This window comes from Patella vulgata, chromosome 6 (assembly GCF_932274485.2).
Source record: "Patella vulgata chromosome 6, xgPatVulg1.2, whole genome shotgun sequence".
Lineage (NCBI taxonomy): Eukaryota > Metazoa > Mollusca > Gastropoda > Patellidae > Patella > Patella vulgata.
In genome coordinates, this window is record NC_065884.2 from 12,842,451 (window position 1) to 12,865,461 (window position 23,011).

Consider the following 23,011-nt stretch of genomic DNA (forward strand, 5'->3'; position numbering starts at 1 on the left):
TGCTACCAGATTTACTATGAATTATGTCTATTTGAATCATGAATCTTATGATTTGCTGTTGAAATTAATGTACTTCATATTAAAGGCGATTACCCTGTTTTCACTGAGTCTGTGTGTAAATAAATTAAATGTCAAAATGGAAAGAAATAGCCTAAATACAGTGTCTGAAAGTTTCAGCTCTGAATATTGCAATTGAGTTGTTTGGAAATGATGGTCAGAGCAGTTCATAGGTCACTCATCCTCATATATTTTTTTGTTGAGTGACCTGATAAATGTGACTATTTGATACCATTTATAAGCCTGCCAAAACCAAAAGATAGCAATATTCAGCAAAATTCTAGTACTTTTTTGGAAAATAATTAAGAAAAAGTATGTCTGAGTTACAGACATGCTCATCCAGACTCAAAGTGATTGCCATTCAAGAAGCTTCTATCCAACTCCATCTGACAACTAGACATTTGAATCACAAAGCTTAATTAAGACTGAGAATTATCTAGTTCTATGTACTGAATATATATCTGGGATTATTCCTTTAAAGATGGGGGGGGGGCTGAGTGGTTAGCACATGCGTGCTGTATCATACGGTCTGTCATTGAGTCAACTAGTGTGGTTTCGATTCCCCAGTTGTATGTGACAAGAAGTAGGGTCGCCTGTCCAACCTTGTGGGTTTTCTCCAGGTCCTCCAGTTTCCTCCCACTGCTAAAGACCCCTAGGTGCAAACGAATTATTGAAATAAAATTGAACCATGTGTTAGTCCCGAAATGACCTAGTTTGTGTCTCGAGTGGTCGTTAAACCCCATTTCTCTCTATATCTCCTTTAAAGATACATAATGTAAGATTTAGATAAAGAGCTGACAATTCTTGCTCAAAAAAAGATGATGTAAAATGAAAATATTAAAAATTTCATTCAAATGACTTCATTCTGGGCCAAGTTATGACTGCAGTTTTGACAAGATGTGTGCATTGTGGTAACCAAGGCACTGGTATATATTCTAGACTTAGCCTTGCTTTCTCATTTTTAAATTAAATTTTTAAATAGCAAACCATTCTAATCTAGTTAAAATCTTGAGTATCAGATGCCATTGAGGGTTGATTATGGTCTTGTTTTGTTAATAAATGTCTAATTAATAATTTAGATAACATTTCAGGCCTAAAGAAAGACCTGCAATAGACAGATTTATCTCTTGAATAATGTATGTTTAATGTAGGTGCGAATATGCTGAGAAAATATTAGAAAACATGTAGGAAGGAATTATGACAGATATAACAGATGTTTTCAAATTGATTGAGCTATATATCCATGTTATAAATTGGAAAGATGTCAAATATGCATCACACGAGAATAACTTCAAATATATGTCTAGATTTTGGTGTGAATTGAGTTTTTATTTTGAAAAGAATATAAATGATGGTGATGGTTGCCACAGAAATGTTAATGTGAAGGATTGTGGATATATGTAAAGCCAAACCAATTTAATTTTCAGTTTGGCGTCTTGATAAACAAATAGCCACGTGAATCACATGAAAGTGGCCTATTTTAAGATTTCAAAACTTACAAATTTGGAACTAAAAGCTTTTGAACCGTGCAAGCAAGATCTTTTGGGTTTAAAATTAGTCTTTTTCTTAAAGAAATAAAAAGCAAAATTTTTACATGAATTCCCAGAAGAACAGAAAATGTAATTTGTTGTGGCCTAAGTTTTTATGGGTGTCAGACGTGATAAGGTGTTTGTGTAATCTTTATATACAGGTAATCAACACCGTTATTATCTGTTGCTTTATTACACTTTAAAATATAACATATGTTACAATTCCTGCTAATTCTCAAGAGGTATTACCATTTATTTCTATTCTTCTGGGGCCTGACATTTCCATAGGTTAACTTCACCAATGTTCTAAAGCATGATTCTCAAGATTTTTTTTTCTCCTGCGCTATTCTGAGATTGTAACTTTTTTATTGGCTGAAAATGAAAGTATTTATGTATTTTGTGATCTTTTGGCTTCTAAAATGCATGTTTAAACTAGTGTTACCCTATTAGTTATAAGTTCAATCTGTTTCCCAGTGGTAATATGAAAGCCTTCTTTTAACTCTGTCCAAGATGACTGACCTTGAAGGTCATGGCAGTATTGACACTCTACGCTTTTTTACGGGCTAAAGTTAATATCTGATTGACTTTAAATTTTATATACAGTGTTTAAGATCATGAGACGATTAAGCCTATTGATTTTCAACGATTTAAAGTCTATATATGAGTGACATCACATGGTACGTTGTCAATAACACATGCATTACTCACATTGGATGTTGTATCACAAACTGGTCTGGACAGAATTGGTGCCTTTTACTCATTTTACGCCTTCATGTACGTTTTTATGTACCCATTTACACTAAATAGGAAATATTTTTTACTCACATATACTTCCAACACATATATTGTTTTTTTTAAAAAATAATTTAAGAAATTGTTTTAGAATTTAAATTGTACATGAAAAAAACTTAATATTTAGAGCTAATCAACTCGCCACGATTTCATCAGTATCAGTACTCACAAACGTTTTAAGAAAAGAATTTATGACAAAAACTAATTAGAACTTGAAAAACTGTGATGACTCCCTTTAAAGACAAAAACCATAAAGAACTTGACTGGATCAAATCAGAAAACTCCAGCATTAAACTTTGACCTGCTGACACACAGCATTAACCTATGACCTTTAACATTTGATCAACATGCCCACAATATTTGTGCAAGGTTTTGCAGCCAAGTCTTCAATCATTTTGTAGTGCCAGAAATTTATTGACTGAAAAGATACAAAAAAAAAATGTGGTGAAGTTTGTTTTTGGTGGCTTTCACTGTGTCGTGCGAGTTTGTAAAATAGTGTGTGTAAATTGAAGCACATGGTTTAAAAGATGTGAGTTCCGGTGAATAGTGGAGTGTCGGTCACAAAGTGGAAGTTTTATCGCTTTTGTGGTGTTATTATAATAAATCGGAGTAAAGTGGTGATTATTCATATCCTTATTTAATGAGTAATTATTGCCGATCTGTAATTGGTATAATAACTTGTTACTCAGGACTGTCAACAAATGTAAGTACATGTTGTCTATAATTGTTTTGATTATACTCGATTTATGAAATATTCTCCATGTGTATTTTTTGAGGGAATATTTGTCACTATCACATTTTATTTTAAATTTTTAAAAATCAAATCCAAGATGGATTTGTCTATGATATCACCCTTGGTGGAAGTGGACGTTAAACGCCAGGACCGACCGAAGACGGTGACGTGACGAATGAACTCCTTACTGAAAGTACAGCTTATGGCTTGAAGAATCCCTGAACAGTGGATCCAAGATCAGATCTCAGTGATACGGTTAGGGATAAAATTAAAAACGTATAGGTAATATTCTCCAAGCAACGAACTTGACATGACTGTATTAAAAGTAGACAGTCTTTATTAGCCCAGTCTGAGCAGAACAGTAGGACATTCCATTTCACTTCATTAGAAGTAGAGTTGTTTTAATCCAAGATGCATTTTAGGCACTTTCCTTTTATTTTAAATTTATTCACTAGAGTAAATTAAATATTATGTATTCATAGTTACAGACTTAATGAAAGAAATGAAATGAAATGAGGTTTAATGTCCTACTGTTTTACTCCCAACTGGGATAATGAAAGTTTTTTTTTTACATATATGCCAATGTGTACACAGAAGCTCGGTTTTTTGTCCCAACCGAACGACTATATGACCATGATTTAACATGGGGCCTCCAGGTTACCAAGCCAACGTCTTACTCACTGAGTAACCGCGGCTATTAATAAAATGGCATCAGAGTTGTTACTGACATTATTTCAAGACCAGTTAAACTAAATTTTACCTACCAGAGGTGAATTGCCAGAAAAATCCTAACTTTGTGAAGTGTTAGATTTGTAAGAAACGAAAAGGAAAGGTAAGATAATCCTAAATGCTTCCATCTTAACGGAAATAAACTTAAGATAATCATTGAGTTAGTCTTTTTCTGGCAACAGTTTCCAAATTTCATTTTTTTATATGTTAACTCTTGTCAAGACTGTCATACATTGGAATTTTCTCTTTAAAAGAGAGAGAGAGAAATGGGGTTTAACGTCCACTCGACACAAACTAGGTCATTTCGGGACCAACATGTGGTTTAATTTTATTTACATAATTCGCTTGCGCGTAGGGTCTTTAGCAGTGGGAGGACCCGGAGAAAACCCATGAGGTTGGACAGGCGACCCTACTCCTTGCCACGTACAACCGGGGATTCGAAACCACGCCAGTCGACTCAATGGCAGACTTTATGATACAGCGCGCGCACGCTAACCATTCAGCCATCCAACCCCCCTTCTCTTTAAAAAGCTCAGTGTGTATGTATGCCTACGTAATTTGACGACAATGATGGCATCATGCATTGTCAAGTGTCAAATTTCCTTAACAGGAATCTGGCAAACCCCCTCCTGTAAAATTTCCTGGACCCGCCCCGGCTATGGATAATTAAAAACACTATTAAAGATTTTATGTTCATACATATTCTATTCACATGGTTTCACAATAATGTTGGGTGGTCTTATTACTTGAAGATTAGGGTGATATTTTTCTGGAAGAATAAACTTGTATAGTTGAGCACGTATATTTTGTTTATGCATTTATTTAAAATAGGCTCATATGAATTACAGTATTATATTGAATAAATGATAATATAGTCTATTGTGAATTACAGTATTATTATGAATAAATGTACCTACTCTACCAAAATAACAAACATTTATGATAATATAGTCTTATGTGAATTACAATATTATTATGAATAGATGCACATACTCTACCCAATCAACAAACATTTATGTAACTCTGGCTTAAAGATACATTATGTAAGATTCAGATAAAGAGCTGACCATTCTTGTTATAATAGCTCAAAAATAGATAATGTAAAATGAAAATGTTGAAAATTTCATTCAAATTACTTCAACCTGAGCCAAGTTATCACGGTTTGTAGTTTTGACAAGATGTGTGCATTGTGGTAACCAGGTCACTGGTATATTCGAGGCTTAGCCTCGCTTTCCATTTTTGAATTAAATTTTTAAATGGCGAATCATTCTAATCCATTTAAAATCTTGAGTATCCGATGCCATCGAGAGTTGCTTATGGTCTTGTTTTGTTAATAAATGTCTAAATAATTTATACAAAATTTTAAGGCCCAAAGAAAGTCCTGCAATAGGCTTATTTAGCTCTTACATAAATGCACGTTTAAGAGGGAGACACTAGCCGAATCGTTTATTTTTACCGAAATTGTCTGTTGTAATCAGAAGTATAAACTGTGTCATGGTTCCGGTTCAATGGTTATAATGTAACCATAATTTTGCATGTAGTGTATCTATTCATATTTGTAAAACACCACTTGAAGACTTTTAGTCCTTATCAAATCAATGGAATAAATAAGATGAATGAAAACGGGAACATTCTTTATAGGATTGTTATTTACTGTTAAATTATTTATAAAGTTAATGGGGGGTTGGATGGCCGAATGGTCAGCAGGTTTCCTCCAACTGCTAAAGACCCATACGGGCAAGTGAATTATTGAAATAAAATTGAACCATGTGTTAGTCCCGAAATGACCTAGTTTGTGTCGAGTGGATGTTAAACCCCATTTCTCTCTTTCTCTTGAGTTAATAAAGCATTCTCAGACTTAAGTTAAGAATTTGCTCAACTTTCAATCACTGTTTATGAGAAATATCTTTGACCCAGAAACACAAAACTTTGCACATATTTTCTTATTGATGTATTTGATGCATTAAAACAACAAAAGTTTTATAAAGGGCTATATTTTAGTTAAAATAAGTCCAACAATTTTGAGTAAATTCTTAACTTAAGTCTGAGAATGCTTTGTGAACTTGGGGCCAGGTATATACAACTGTCTGTTATTCAAGAAACAGTTTTTAACAATGATTTTTCTGATGTGACCCAAATAATTATAATGGTTCCTAGTTCTACAATAGAATTCTGAAAATGGAAAGAGAAAATATTTGCCAGTTTCTAAATTTTATCTTATCTCAAGTCAACATTTAGTCCTCAAAAACAAACTTTTCCCTATTCTTGAAGATTACAGCTGTCCGGTTGGTATGGGAACTACCAGTATGATTAACATGTCAGAAATGACAAGCATGAGTTTTGATGTTAGTAATAGAAGGATTAAAAACATTAACCATGGTTGGATGAAATACAGGAACTGGAATTTAAAGGGAAAGGAAAGTTTGATTTATAAACAGATCTACAGAAATCCACCAATTAAAAGTTTTTTTGTGATTTAACATGGTACAAAATCTCACAAACTGAATTTCTGGACTCATTTCATAACATATTTTGATTTTATTCCTGAGTTTGTTTGTATGTGAAGCAGTCCTATGATTAAGATGTCTGAAATGACAGCCGTAAATGTAAATCATGGTGAGATTAAATGATTCAGTTCTACCAAAATCAGGAAGTTTTGATCAAATGTATTAGGATTTTTTGGTATAAATTGCAAGTATTAACTTTAAAGTATATGATCCTAGAAGTTGAATAATATACTGGAAGGATAATTTACCTATGAAGTAAATTCTCCTCTCTAAATACTGACAGGATTATAATTTACATATCACATGAAATGGATTATTACTCGTAGAGGCAAATTACCTGAAAGATCTTTGAATATAAAGTTATAGTATTGATGCATGATTTGCATTTTTCCGGAAAATATCAAATTTCTCACAGCTTAATACACACTAATATGTCCTCAGATTATTTAACATTTAATTAAGAAAACAAAATCAAAATAACAACACTAGATAACCTTCTGGCTAGGATTTAATCACATTAAAAACAGACCCGTCAATTTGGTTCACTAAATTTGGACTGATAATCATATTATAGATTCAACTTTCGCAATATTCTGGTTTGCAATCAGGCTCAGAGTCTTAAACTTTGGATACCAATTGAAGCCGTAATTTGTTTAAATGATTATGTGAGTGGCTGTGACTTTAACTAAGTGACTGCCTACCACAAACCAGGAACTAGAGTATGAACTAGTTCTGAAATCATTCAACAGGAAAATGTGAAGTAGTTCACCATGAGTACACCCAATTACACACTTCCAATCGGTCCACACTAAATAAAATGAGTAATTATTACCATCTGCTTGAAAAAAACAACTTGTTGTTCTACTTACTTTATTGTTCAAGTCTATTAGTGAAAACTAGGGAGACACAGTGGCTCTGTGGAAAAGGCACTGGCTCTTGCCTAACCAGGAGTTCTGAGGTTCAATTCCAATGTTGGCTGGATTCAAGTCTAATAGTGAAAACTGGTGAGGCGTAGTGGCTCAGTGAATAAGGTGCTGGCTTTTGCTAACCAGGAGGTCTGGGGTTCAATCCCAGAGTTGGCTGAGATTAGTCCTTTGGATTTTCTAGCATAGTTGCCCTGTGTCAGTGTGATCCAAGATGGAGGGCCTGGGAAGGACAGTGTCTAGTCTAGTCGTTCAGATGGGATGGAAAACAGACACCCCCCACTTAGGTGTTGCTATACACGTAAAAGAACCCTTGACAGTTGGAATTCGAAATAAAAGTAGGCAGCTGTCAGTCACAATTTCCCCTCAAAGCAGACGAGCAATAACTCAATTTGTTACCAGGAATCATAGAGAGGCAGACTAACAATTATTTCCCAATATGTGGTCTGTCTCCATTGGATCGTTATGAAAGACCAATTGCCTCCCATGATAGGATGAGGCTGTATCCGAGTTGCTGTTCATTCAACGCTCCTTAATGATTAAACACAAAAATGGTTAATTTTGAGACAGTGTTAACAGTGACAATCAAGGCTACAGTGATTTTAAAATAAAGTTTTCTTGGCTAAGAGTGAAGCAATTTGACAGAAATGTTCAGCATATTCCTTTTACATTATCTAGTTTTCAACTATTAAAGTGAGAACTGCCAGCTCTTTATTTAATTTCCTATAATGTATCTTTAATATAGATTGTACTCCAGTTGATATAGTTTAGGATGAACTTTGTTGACATTGATTTTATATTTGAGGTAAATAGGTTCAAATCAAAGTTGATGTTTGCACTGACTGACAGGATTATTTGGATTTTGGTAGCAGACGAAATGGATTAATACTTTTGTGGTGCTGCTGTTCTGAGCTAACATAATCATGCAAGAAACACCTTGTGTGCGCTTGAGATCTTAGAGGAGTCTGAATCCCTGGATTACTACAATATTGTTAAACTTGAATGTCTAAAAGGAATATCTGTCAAAAGTGGTTCAGTTTCATTCAGTACTTACAAAGATATGATGAATTGAATATATCACAACATTCGGTATCCTCTTCAGACAGTCTGTCATTTAGTCAGCTGGCAGGGTTTTGAATCCCCGGTTGTATGTGACAAGGAGTAGTGTCGCCTGTCCAACCTCCTGGGTTTTCTCCGGGTCCTCCGGTTTCCTCCCACTGCTAAAGACCCCTACGCGCAAGCGAATTATTGAAATAAAATTGAACCATGTGTTAGTCCCGAAATGACCTAGTTTGTGCCAAGTGGACGTTAAACCCCATTTCTCTCTCTCTCTCTGCAGACGACATACACAAGACAGTAAAATCTTTTGACAGGCCATGGAATTCATGCCAGGAGATTCTACCATTCATATTTTGATTTTCTTTTCTTAATTACATGTTAAATCATCTATTTGAGTACATTTTAATATGGATTCGGCCATGTCAAGTCAGATATTTGTTCGAAAAATGGCAGCAACTTTTACTGAAAGTATCTACATTTACATACGAAATGAAATGAAATAAAATGAAATGGGGTTTAACGTCCTACTGTTCTGCTCATTCAGATGTAAGAAAAAATTGAGATCCTGTGTACTCATTGGCATGCACCTAAAAGAACCCTTTATATTTGGTATTCGAAATAAAGAGTAGGCCTTAAATGCTGCTGTCAGGGTAAAATTTGCCTCATAGCACACTGTGTGGTGTATGCCCATCTTCATTAGCCCAGTCGTTGCAGAACAGTAGGACATTAAACCCCATTTCATTAAACTGCATGTATCACCGTGTGAACACAGCCTTCTGGTACTCATCATATCTCGAGATGGTTTTTGGGGTTAATTGTAGACATAATTAATTAAATGGATGATCTGTGACTGAGTTCCTGTAGAACGTAAACGCTCCTGTTTTTACTCTTCAAGTGCATGCTTGATTCAATTTGCACATCTGCACAAACAACATGTCTGATGAAGATCTTTCGTTTAAAGGAACATGTTTTAGATGTTTAGACGAATATAAATTAAATCAAAAAGAATTACAATCCCTGGAGGATATTGAAACTAATGATTTAAACAGATATACTTGAAATTAAAGATGACAGAATTAAGTATGATTTGCTGTAAAGATTTATTTAATTGTTAGTCTATTTGAGTTAAATGATGGTAAAATCCTTTATTTTGGCCGAGATAAATCTTTTAGAAAAACAAGAAAGCTTTTCACACTTGAACACACATTTCGTCGGTGTGCATGTAGTGTCAAAAAGCTGTATCTCGGGAAATTAGTCGAATACACTTTTTTGCATTTTTAAAATCTCCCAATTAATATGCACATTTCTTTTTTCTAAGCTGTGTCCTTTTTTCTAAGCTGTGTATCTCTACGCCAATTAGAACTGTTCTGGGTATCATGTGTCCAAATGTTGTATCTTGATTTGTGGAAATTTTGAAATGCAAAAGGTTCTATTTCTTAATCTTTAGAAATTCATAGATACACCCTCTTGACACTTCAGCGACGATTTATGGCTTGAAAATCCCAAAGGTTATATTGCATTAAGAACGTTTTAGTTCTGAATCTTGCTTGAAGATGACATACAAAATATTGATTAATCAAATACAATTACTTATATAACCAGTCCGTACTTCTATAATGAATTATTTATTAAAACATGCTATGGTTGAAATTCTTTGAATTCCTCTGATGAGGAATGATCTGAAGGCTCACTAGTTAGCTCACTCTTTTACTTTCTCTCTCTTACTTTCTCTCTCTCTCTCTAAAGGCTCACTATCATTTTTTGAAGTGATCGTTTTAGTTTATTTATAATGGCATCCTTTGGCTGCACACCTTAAACCTTGCACAAAAAAAACAAAAAAATGTCAAGAAAAGTGGGTGTCCGGTCAATATTTGTGCAAAAAACATTGCTTGATAATTTTGGAGATTTAATCATTTTATCATGAATAAGTTAAACGCGATCCTTAAATATTTAAGTTCCAGACGTTCAAGTTGTCGACGATCTTGAATACCCCATCATTTTCCAATTGTATAGATAATTGCTGAACTCTATTTTGGGAATGTTTCAGTGTCTGCATCAGACGGCCTAATGTTGTTACAGGCATGAAATAGAAAGAGAAAAGTTGACATCTTCTCAAAATATAATTTACTTGAAGGTGAAAAGATTAGATCATTTCCAGTGAAAATTATCCAGCTAGGAGAAATTGTAATGATTTTATAGTTATTCTTGGTCAATTACAGACAGAATTTACATAGTTGAAATGCAACTCCACGACACGTATGTACTGATATAGCCTTACATAAATGAAGAGTGATTGGCATTGAAAATTACAGTAAAGATGCAATGCATCATTTGCATTTTTCGCTAAGATATCGAATTTCTCACGACTTAATCCATGCTAATATATATATACTCGGATTTATTTATTATTTAACATTTAATTAAGATAATATAATCAAAATACCAACACTAGATAACCCTCTGGCTTTGATTTAATCAGATTTAAAAAAACTGTTAGAATTTAAATGGATGCTTTATCTCTAGAAAAAGTACTCTTAATTTTAAAGGGACATGTATTAAAATTATATTGAATTTTCAACCTTTAGACATGATTATTGCATGATTATGTCATACTGATTGTGAGAAATATACATGCTGTACCATTTATATCATCATAACTTTGTAGATTAAAATACTGAATGGAATTGAACCATTCTTGGAAAATCTCGATGAACTTTCTCTGCCAATTCAGGGATTGAACACCCGACCTCCATGGGCATGGATTTAGGGGGGGACGGGGGACGAATAGGTCTCTGTCCCCCCCCCCCCCATGATTTTGATCGCAAGGACAGATTTTCAGGTTTATGTCCACATGAATGTCCCGTAATTAATCTTCATGATATCCTCCTCCTTTTAATTGGAGGTAGTCAATTTTACCATATCGTCATCATATTACCCCTAGTTACAGCTTTCATCGAAATAACACTGGTTAAACTGTTCGTAATTATTATTTTGGTTTGGTAATGAAAGGTTCCAGGGTTCGTCCGTCCCACCCAAAATCCACGGTCTTGCCGACCACCAGACTAGCGAGCCAGCGTTTTACCCACTTCGCCACCGTGACATCTGATTTGCAAGAAATTCAAAATTCAAATTTCTTCAAATGACAATTATAGAGACCTTAAATAAATGACCTAACCAGATTGATATAAAACAAAGAATGGAAATTATTATTATATCTTTTGTGAAAGAAAACTTGTTGGTTTTAAAATGATTTGTTTTATGTTAAAATGAAAAAGATTTAGTTACAAGTATATGTATAATGTCATGGACATCTAGACATTACAATGGAACTTATTATTATATCTTTTGTGAAAGAAACTTGTTGGTTATACAATGATTTCTTTTAATGTTAAAATAAAAAATGATTTAGTTACAAGTGGACATCAAGACATTATAACTTTTACTGACACCATTAATTCATTGACACAAAGCTTAAAGGGACTATCCCGATTTCAAGAGAGTCTCAAAAATAAAAGTCGGAGTACGTATGAAATTTAAGCGTCAAAATATAGAGGAATGGTGTATTTACCTTCTCTCAAAATTCTAGCTCAAAATATTGAGCCGTTTTGACTTGAACGTCAAAACTGCTTATCCGGACACGTAACCCTTTTAAGATTTCGGGGCAGTGTTTTCGTTGGGTGACCTGATAATCGATTCCCGTTCCTTGAGAGGTCTATATATTGGATGACCCATGTGCTCTACTTGATAACGAAAGGTAAATTTCACCTACACATTATTTTTATAAAAGAAAAGTCTGGTTTTATCCAGACACTGCATAATACAGCTTGGGACATCGGCCTCCATTTCCATATGAAGACTGGCGGGTTTAAGTTGCTTGAAAACTTATCACAAATATTGAGTCAGTTGCTCGGCCCTTAGCTAGAGGATTTTAACGAATTTTAACACAAAATTAAGCAGTTTTATTCTCCAATAAATATCGGGATTAGCCCTTTAAAACATTATCTACCATGTCATAATAAAACTAGACATGTTGATAAAATAGTAGAAAATAGTTTTAATTTATGTAAATGGTTTCTGTGATATAATTGGTTAGACAACCTAAACAAATAACTCTTATGTTTTATTCTGCTAGTCTAGTGGAGTTATGCTAAACTCATTGAGTCATTTCTACGCTGAATGAGCTGTTCTACAAGTCAACACACTATTTTGTATTAAAGCAGAGCTATCATTCATCACTGGAGTACACATAGCGTTTCTCCTTGAAAACTTAGTCTTGTGTAACTCTGTTAGTTTGGATGCTACTGAATAAAGCAATGTAAATAAGAAATAATTTTGGAACTAAAATGTATCAGTGATTTAGATTTTTGTGTATATTTGTGATGGATAGCATTTCTCGTTGAAAACTTACTGTGTAACTCTGTTAGTTTTGATGCTACTGAATAAATCAATGTAAAATTAGGAAATAATTTTGGAACTAAGACGTGTCAGTGATTTTTGTGTATATTTGTGATGGATAGCATTTCTCGTTGAAAACTTACTATCTCGTGTAACTCTGATGCTATTGAATAAAAATTGTAAAATTAGGAAATATTTTAGAAACAAGACCGATCAGTGATTTAAATTTAATTGTATTAATCATTGTGTGACCTTTGACTTGATTATTGGTTTTGAGTGTATCAGTGATCAACTGGTGATAGTACATGACTATAAATGTGAGAGAGTAATATCGTATATGGGTGTATGTATATATACTGTATGTTGAGTGTACTAGTACTAGGGTAAGTTTAAATCATCTCTTTTGATGTTTTATGTAGTAGAAGCTAATTTTAACTATTTAGCACAGAGTTGTTGAAGTTCTTGTGAACATTATTTACATGGCACTACATTATTCAATATATTTGTAAAATGACCAGAGGTTTTATGTTGACAATACATTATTCAATTTATTCGTAAAATGGTTTTATGTTGACAATACTTTATTCAATTTATTCTTGAAATGGTTTTATGTTGATAATATATTGTTCAGTTGATTCATATTGTGTGATTCTCTCAAAATGAGCTAAGATTTTATGTTGATATTATAAGTACTGCATGTAATAAAGTTTATGGAGTAATCAAAGACAAAAAAAAAAACATAATAAATTTGCGCTCACATAGCGATTTGACCCAACAATATGCACTTGGGATTCTGCATAATTAAAACTGCATTAGTTCTTGGCACTAAATGAAATACATAAAATCTGTTAGAATTATCCTTTAATACAGCAGATTGTCATTGATTTGTAAGGTAACAAGATTTGAAATAGCCGGGATGGTGGTCTTCTGTAGATATAAAAAAAACAACCTATTATTGTTTTATGTACGCATTTGTTGCATCTCCCATGTTTTTCACTATTGACATTTAAACTGATTCCCATACTTTTAAACAAGAGTGTACCTTGTTATAATTTATATTAGTCGTTAAAAAATCACTTGAAAAAGACCTACTTGAGATATGTGTTAAGTGAATTTAGATTTGATTTTATGTAAAACATGATGTACTTGAACTGCTATTGAGATCTCCATGTTGGTATGTATGTCTATATAAAACATATAGGCAGGTGATAAGATGTTAGACGTAATATAACCATACCAAGTTATGTAGACAGACTGCACTGTATAATCTACAAACTTTCATAAATGTACCCAGAAACTTTCAGATAGCAGCTCATTTCTTCAAATAAACTTATGTACACTAAATTTGATAGACATATGGCTTTAAAAAGCACTTTGGAAATGCTTATGGATGGATTTGGCGCACAAGAAATGGACATTATTATTATTATTATTAATGTTCTATAAATAATATGTTTGTACAAATAGTAGCGTTTTTATGGAGTGCTCAAATGTATGAATTAATATATTTTACCACTGAAGATAAATGCTAGATTAAAGCTAGCTTTAATTTGTCCTGAAAGTTCTCATTGAAAACAATGCTGACTAAGACTCTTTGGGAACTGTAAATTTTGAATGAAATGATTTGTCAGAGCCAACTTTTTTTTTTGTGTTCAGCACTTACTTGCTAAGTAAGTAGGCTTGATGACGAATTATTGAAAGGAAAATATTCTGTATGATCTGTTCAGTGGATGTTAAACCCCATTCTGTCTTGCATGCTTGCCATAGATTCAAGTAAACATATTTTTTTACAGGGAATAATAATAAGGTATGTTTTCTAATAACATACAGGTATTTACAGGTATTTAGATGGATGTTTCTATTCTATAATAGGTTCCCTGGAGGGTGAAGAGGAGATAGTCTACATTCCCTCTTCCTCTCTCGTACTCGTTTCGATTAGCCCAGTCAGTACAGAAAAATAGGATGTTTGATCCCATTTCAGAGGTTATCTATATTCCCTCTTCTTATGCTGCTCCTCGTGGGCATTTTTATGCAATAAATTTACTTACTTACTTACTTCTCTTGTACCCATCTTGATTAGCCCAGTCGGTGCAGAAAAGTAGGATGTTTAACTCCATTTGATTTCGTTTTCTCTCTTGTAAGACCGGTAAATCTTATGGGTCAACTTGATTAGTGTAAAACGTTTCTGTAATTTGTTCTGAGTATGGTTCCGTGACCTACCTATAATATATATGTTCTCTATAAGTGGTATATATTATGTTTTATTTGTTTTTTCGCCACCTGGGGATATTGTTAAACAACAAATGTTGTATGATGGTGGTGCCAACAGTTTGTTTATTTTGGCTAACAATGACTACAGGTTGTGGTTAGTTCAAGTGTGATAACTATATAAAATCACTTGTAGCGTTTTTAATCACAAATAACTCACTATACCAATAATATTCACATTTACTAAGACACAAAAAAATGTTGGGTTGACAAGCAAAGGAAGTCAAATTTTTGATCATTTATTATAAAAGTTATCTTAAATTTAGGTTAAGATTTAGATTTCACAATTGTAGTAGATTAAAATATTTATTAGATAAGACTTAATTGCATTACAATAATACAATTTTGGGGAAATACTCTGCATCTGGGGATTCCCTCCCATGTGAGTATGTTTTCATTTTGAGTGCAGTTGTCATCGCTGAAGGCCCAGGACTATACATTGAAGTGAATGCTTGCTCATGCTCCCCCCCCCCCCCACTCCCAATTCCCTTAAATTGTTTGTACTTTTATTATATTTTTCTTACAATGTATGTAATTCCTCGGTTGTATGTGACAAAGAGTAGGGTCGCCTGTCCAACCTCGTGGGTTTTCTCCGGGTCCTCTGGTTTCCTCCAACTGCTAAAGACCCCTATGCGTAAGCAAGTTATTGAAATAAAATTGAACCGTATATTAGTCCCGATATGACATAGTTTGTGTTGAGTGGACGTTAAACCCCTTTTCTCTCGCTCTCGTTTATCTGTGCTGCAGTTCTCCTTCTCTTAGTAGTAAATAGACAAAATGTTCATCCAGTGCTCATCCATAAGAGATTGAATACTATGATGCAATACAGGAAATTTTTTAAAGCGATATAAAAAAAAAATTTTTTTATTAGTGTGCCATATTTTTGAAGTGATCACCACATCTATAAAGAATGAGTGATTTATGTAACTTATCATCTATTTTAAGTAAAAGTTTATGTTCCTGCCAGATGTTTAAGGTTTTTTTCTAGAGATGTTTTTAGGATACTAGATATAACAGATATATCTGATACACCTATCAACTAGATGTTGGGTTTTTTAAAGCAAAGAGTCTACCTACTACTGTCTGCTGGTAGAGATGTAATCTAATCTTATATCATACCTGATCAGCTCTTCTGGTTCATAACATAGCATACATTGCATCACACATAACATCTGTTGTCATATCTGATGAGCTCTTCTGGTTCATAACATAGCATACATTGCATCACACTTAACATCATACCTGATGGGCTCTAGTTCATAGGATATAGCATACCCTGCATCACACACAACATCTGTTGTCATACTTGATGAGCTTTAGTTCATAGGGATATAGCATACCCTGCATCACACACAACATCTGTTATTATTCCTGATGAGCTCTAGTTCATAGGATATAGCATACCTGTCATACCTGATGAGCTCTAGTTCACATACAACAGCAATTACTAATTGCTGGCTATGTGAACCTCCCCAAAACATGAGAAGTGGTATCAGAGGTTCTAGAATTTAGAAAGGATATAGCATACCTTTCATCACACAAAAACCTGCCAGAGTCAGCAGGTAAATTCTACAGTTAAACAACACTTTAAATTGAGATTTCCTATTCTGATATTGGTCATTTATGTAGACTCTGTTACCCACGAAGACAATATACATAGCATAGGTCGTAATAGTGGATATGCATGCGCAGTAATGGTCTGGGTGACAGAGGCTATTATTTTTGTTGATATACATTCAACATTCAACTGATAATTTCTCACACATTATCTTATATTTCATTGATAAACTGTATGAATGACGGGTGGTAAAGTTAACATACGACATATTGCATTCATATGAATACAAAAATATGGTTTACACCTTGACATTTGCAACCAGATTCATTGCTTTATAGGATAAATAATGCAGTTTCACATAGAACACCTGTATAATGTTCTCTCATGTACTGTATTTGCTGCCCCCACTCACCCATTCATTTGAAATGATATTTATTTCTTGTAAGGGAGGTTGGATGGCCGAATGGTTAGCATGTGCGCGCTGTATGATAAGGCCTGTCATTGAGTCAACTGGTGTGGTTTTGATTCCCAGGTTGTGTGTGACAAGGAGTAGGGTCGCCTGTCCAACCTTATGGGTTTTCTCCGGGTCCTCCGGTTTCCTCCCACTGCTAAAGACCCTACGTTCAAGTGAATGATTGAAATAAAATTGAACCATGTGTTATTCCCAAAATGACATAGTTTGTGTCGAGTGGACGTTAAACCCCAATTCATTTCATTTCATAATCCCCATCAAATCCTATTATTTCCAGGTTTCTTACACAGAGCTAACAAAAAATAGGAATTCTCGAAAATCTCATTTTCACCTACTGTATGCTAGATGTTCATATAGCTAGCAAATTGTTGTAATTGGGATTGTCAGATATCCAGAATTTTGCACCCAGAATAAAGGAGATTCTGTACATGACATACTGCAAATATACTTCACTGTCTTCATACACTCCACACCTGATTGTTGTTTAAAGAATCTGATAGACTTCACATGTTAAATACATTAAGTGAAAAGATAGAAATAGAAAAGATCTTCTCTCTAACTTGTTTCACATTTCAATAATCTGCATTTTATTGGCCAATTTCTTCTTACTCGGTACTTTTAAATGAGAAAGATTAGTAATCATGGAAATAGATGAAATGAAACGACCTCCTTTTCTGCACCGGCTGGGCTAATGAAGTCAGACCACACTTTGTGAAATGAAATGGGGTTTAACGTCCTACCATTCTGCTCCGACTGGGCTAATGAAGACAGATCACACTTTGTAAAATGAAATGGGATTTAATGTCCTACTCTTCTGCTCCGACTGGGCTAATGAAGACGACATGGAAATAGATAGGAAAATATTTACCCCATGGTTCTAGCACCAGGCTGGGTGTAATCACCGCAGGCCGTTCTCTTCTCTTCTTCTTTACTGTTTGTGGACAGTTCATTTATCATGACCACAACTTGATGGAGCTCGGTTGAAACCACATGTTTTTTTGGACTCATTCTCATAAATAGTAGATACTGCAAGAGCTTGATGGACTACATAAGAAGTTTTGAATTATTATTGATGTTAAAAGAGGGGGTGGGTGTCCGAAGGGTTAATGCGTGCACGTTGGATCAGAAGGTCTGTCATTGAGTCAAGTGGCGTGGTTTCGATTCTCCCCGCTTGTACGTGACAAGGAGTAGGGTCGCTCTCCAATCTCGTGGCTTTTCTTTGGGTCCTTCGGTTTTCTCCCACTACTAAAGACTCCTTTGCGCAAACGAAGTATTGAAATAAAATTGAACCATATGTTAGTCCCAAAATGACCTTTTTCTCCCTCCTCTCTCTCTCTCTCTCTCTCTCTCTCTCTTGATGGTAATAACATAAAAGAATACAGTCTGCCTGTATTGTAGGTTTTTAGAACTAAAGTGAATAGATCATAATGAAATATTGTTGAAGATTTTTTTTTTCTTTAGATTTTGATGAGACACAAACAGGGCATCAAGTAATAGATTGTACTAAAATATTACTGAAATTTTTGTTTTTCTTAAGACATTGCAGAGGAGACGAACAGAAATTTTGTAGTCTACCTTGGGCTAATTATATGTATCTATACTTAAGTATGTTTATTCCACAGTCTAGAGCATTTTAATAAGTTTTATTTTATCTTCCTAATTGTAAGGAATACATGGTTATTCAGATTGATCGTGAGACTAAATGCAAACCAAATATTATTGTCTACAGCTAAAGAATTTATATGAAAAGCTTGTTGGATCCAACGTTTTAGAATCAAATATTATATTAATGTATTTAAAACACATCTTATGTTCTAATTGCAACGTTTTATTTTAAGATAAATTAAATTTTGAATTAGTTTCCATTTGCACTTTTCGTCTTTATCTTGACTAAAATTACTATGATTCAGACTGACTCTGTACATGGGCACTGAAACAAAGTTACTATCTACATGTATTGTCTTTTATATAGGAAGTGAGCAGATATTGTAATTTATAGCAAATCCGCATAGCTATATTGTATTTTATGAACTAGACATAGATATATTGTAATTTGTATTGTCCTTTACATAACTGTTATAATTTACGTAGTAGATCAGCAGAGCTATATCATCATTTATATAGAGTCACATAACTGTATTGTAATTTATGGATGTAATTTCGTATTGTCATTTATGTAGGAAGTCAGCTATATCATCATTTACCATCATTTATATAGAAAGTCACATAACTGTATTGTAATTTATGGATGTAATTCTGTATTATCCTTTATGTAGGAAGTCAGCACAACTGTATTGTAATTTATGAAGGAAGTTAGCATAGCTATTGTAATTTTGCATTGTATGTATCTATTCAGGAAATTGATGTATACAACATTCATGGCTTCTGATATTTTGTATTATCTGCTTAACTCCAATTATCAAATATCAACATATGATTAAAAACATTGTATTTCTGTTTCTATAATACCAGTAGATTGTATACTTTATATACTGTGTACTTATCTATACAGGTTATCTAGTAACATATAAGTAAAGTGATATAAAATAAACATTAGATAATCTATACACCAAATGCTTGTTGAATTACAGACTGGGCTCTTCTTCTATCATAGAATCTTTATATCTTTAATAAAAACATGCTTCAGACAATTACTGGGGATATTCTTACTATATAATCATTTTAACAATGTATACACTTGGTGAAAAATATATTTAACATATTTTAGATTATCAGAAGTAAGAAACCATAAAATGAAATTTATGCGTTAAATTCTTTTGGATGGAGGAATTTGGTCAAGGTTAAAATTTAGGATATGTACCTAGAATAAGTTCAGATTTGATTTACTATTATTACTGAGGTATTATTTGTACAGTTTCATTTTTAAATTGTTATTAGAAACTTCCTGTTTATTCTGAAAATAGTGTGACTTTTAGTAATTGTATTTGATTTAGCTGAGAAATATACAGGGGGGGAAGTACGTAAATTGAAGAATGTCCCTCTTTGAAAACAGTTCTTTTCTGTCTCCCCAGTATGAGCACAGTGGTTGTGGCGCTGACTAAATAACCAGGAGGTTCTGGATTTCATCCCAGTAGTTGATGAGAAAGTTCCTCAGAATTTTTCAGTCTGGTTTTATTCTTGTCAATTGTGCAGGATGGGGGGCCTTACAAGTGTCTAGTTGTTTGGATGGCACAAAAAAAGAGGGTACTGTGTATATGTTATCAAACATGTAAAAAAACACATGACAGTTGGAATTCAAAGACAAATAGGTGGAAAAGACAAAATTCCTTCATAGCACACTGCATGGCGTACCGTATGTCTGCTTTCATTAGTTCGCTTGTTAAACCCATTTCATCTCTCTGACTGTTCATGTGCAAGTTTACAAGATGGTATGACAAGAAACTCTTATACCCAAGTGCTTATTCAATCTGAGAATTCTTGTCTTCTATTACCAGATATTTTGATATCTTCTATAAAAACACGCTTCAACCCGATGAAATATTTCAGATCTTTTACAACGATAAATCTTAATGGGAAAAAGTGAAAACTGAACCGAATGGGTTACAAGATTGAATCGCCTTTTTTCTGTTGAAATATTTGGGTATAGGTTGTTTTTTTTCTGTAGCAGGTGATAATGTTTATGTAGATCCTGTCAAGATTCTTGTAAAGATAAAAACACAATCTTCTGATTGCTTGTAATAGTTGAAGGAATTGGATTTGGAGTCTCAATTTAAAAACACAATCTTCTTATTGCTTGTAGTAGTTGAAGGAATTGGAGTCTTAATTTAAAAACACAATCTTCTGATTGCTTGTAGTAGGTATAGTTAAGTGAAATTAAATGGGGTTTAATGTCCTACTGTTCTGCTCCAACTGGGCTAATGAAGACGGGATTATGCCATACAGTGTGCTACGTGGGAAATTTTGCCCAGACAGCGCCGTTACGGCCTACTCTTATATCGAATTCCAACTGCCAAGGGATCATTTACGTGCATGTCAATGTGTACAAAGGACCTTGGTTTTTCATACCATCCGAACAACTAGACAGCTGTCCTTGTCAGGCCCTCCGTCCAGCACCACTGACAAGGGGAAACCACGTCAATAAATCCTAATGAACTTTCCCTGCAAATTTGCAGGGATCAAAAACTTATAGGTGGCGCTTGCTTGTTTATATATGATATTCCTTTGAGAGATTCAACGTTCAGGATATTATAGTTAGCAAGAGATTTAAAATAACTCATCTGAGGCTTTAAGATTATTAATTTCTATATCTCTAAATATAATCTTCAGATCTTTAGAACCCAAGACTTCATTTCCTGACATCTTGGGATTAAAGCTGCTTAATTTGTGGAATTTAAGAATAAAAATGTTGTTGTCATCATCAATATTGTGACCAACCGCTAGTTCCTGAAAATGGTGATTTATTTAGTTATTGTATTTGTAAGAACTGCACAAAATCATGTGTCCAGACACTTGAACCCCTGCACCCATACACAAATTCCAGCTCATCTTTATGTGATAGAAAAAGCATATTATGAACGATCTGTTGTGTAAAGTACTGTCTGTGATTTTTACTGTAACCCTTGTTATAACTGTTGCTGCAGTGAGTAACACCCTCACTAACCTCTCGGTTCACTCCAGGTGTTGATCAAAAAAGTTTGTCAGGATGTTCAAGCATGGTTTCCCCTTGTACGTGGTGTAGTACAGCAGACCTGGCAAGGAATTGTGTCTTATTATTCGAATGGGACAGAAAACCATGTACACATTTGTTATAACTTAACGAAATCATGTGCTCAATATGGACCATGTTAAGACATGTTAGACCCACCTACACTCCCTTTTACCAATCTTCTAGCCTATCTTGATATCATAAACAGCATATTACCAGACATCTGTTGTTTAAAATCATTCAAAATATATGTCAATTCTTTCAAAACATTGTCTCATATTTCAGTATTTTGTAATATTTTCTCTTGGGAATTTATATGATGTCTAATCACTTTGATTTATATAATTAATCATCTATTGGTTTATCTTCATTATAAATTAATTATAATTACATAAAAACATGATAATCACTAGATAGATCATGTGCTAAATCTAGATTAAATATCACATGTTAAAGTATCATTGTGTGATTTTAGTGCTATAGGAATCACTTGCAAACTACAATCTGTGAAACATGAATCTCTAATGAGAATATCAGTCCAACAAGAGTTCAGTTCTGTTCAGTATTTACAAAGATATGTTGAATTGAAATTTCCTTTACCTATGCTGAGCTGAACGCCATTTTTGTCCATGAATGATAGTTTATGGGCCTTTTTTTAATCTGATTGAATCCAAGCTGGGGTATTATCTAGCATTGGTATTTTGATTTTGTTTTCTTAATTAAATTTTAAATTATCAATCTGAGAACATGTTAGTGTGGATTAAGTCGTGGTAATTCCTTACTCCAGTTTATTATCAGCTATTTAAATCCATAATTGTTGAATGTATAGAATATTAGGTTATGTACTGTATCTTGTTTTATGATATTTCATCTGTAAGAACAGATATCTAATAATAATTATCAATCATATATCACTGCTTCTTCTTTATTACCAGTGTTATATTATTGTAAAAATAGATGGTAAATATTGTCTTTAGGATGGTGTAAAAGATTTTTTATGCCCTATAAGGGTTAGAGTCAGGGATTCAATTTTCCAATCTATAAATGACCTGAAGCGGGCAGGGTGATTACTTACACAGACCAAATATATTGGTTGACAGAGAGAGTGAATAATTTGTAAAGATAAACCAGTGTTTTAATAATCTGTGTTTTGCTGTTGGCATTGATCGATCGATAAATTGATTTAATTATTAGATAAGAGTGATTAGTTTGTTTATGATAACAGTTGTTCCAGTAACTGTGTTTATCATATTTTATAGCTTTTTTAATCCACAAATTGATTGCTTTTTGCAAGCGTTGTTACCAGTTAATGATGTAGATGAA

The 23,011-nt window shown here is 33.7% G+C and overlaps 1 protein-coding gene across 4 annotated transcripts in view; it reads left to right on the forward strand.

Annotated features, from left to right (window-relative positions):
* LOC126825250 (ankyrin repeat and SAM domain-containing protein 1A) overlaps positions 1–23,011 on the forward strand; it is a 120,037-nt gene that overhangs the window by 52,242 nt on the left and 44,784 nt on the right. Inside the window, exon 1 of one of the 4 annotated variants that reach the window (XM_050554824.2) lies at positions 2,845–3,081. The exons of 2 other annotated variants lie outside the window; for them this stretch is intronic. The gene's annotated coding sequence lies outside the window, so the exon portion shown is untranslated. Of the gene's footprint in view, positions 1–2,844; positions 3,082–12,968; positions 13,108–23,011 lie in introns of those variants that run through there. One more of the 4 variants, XM_050554825.2, reaches the window with a different exon arrangement.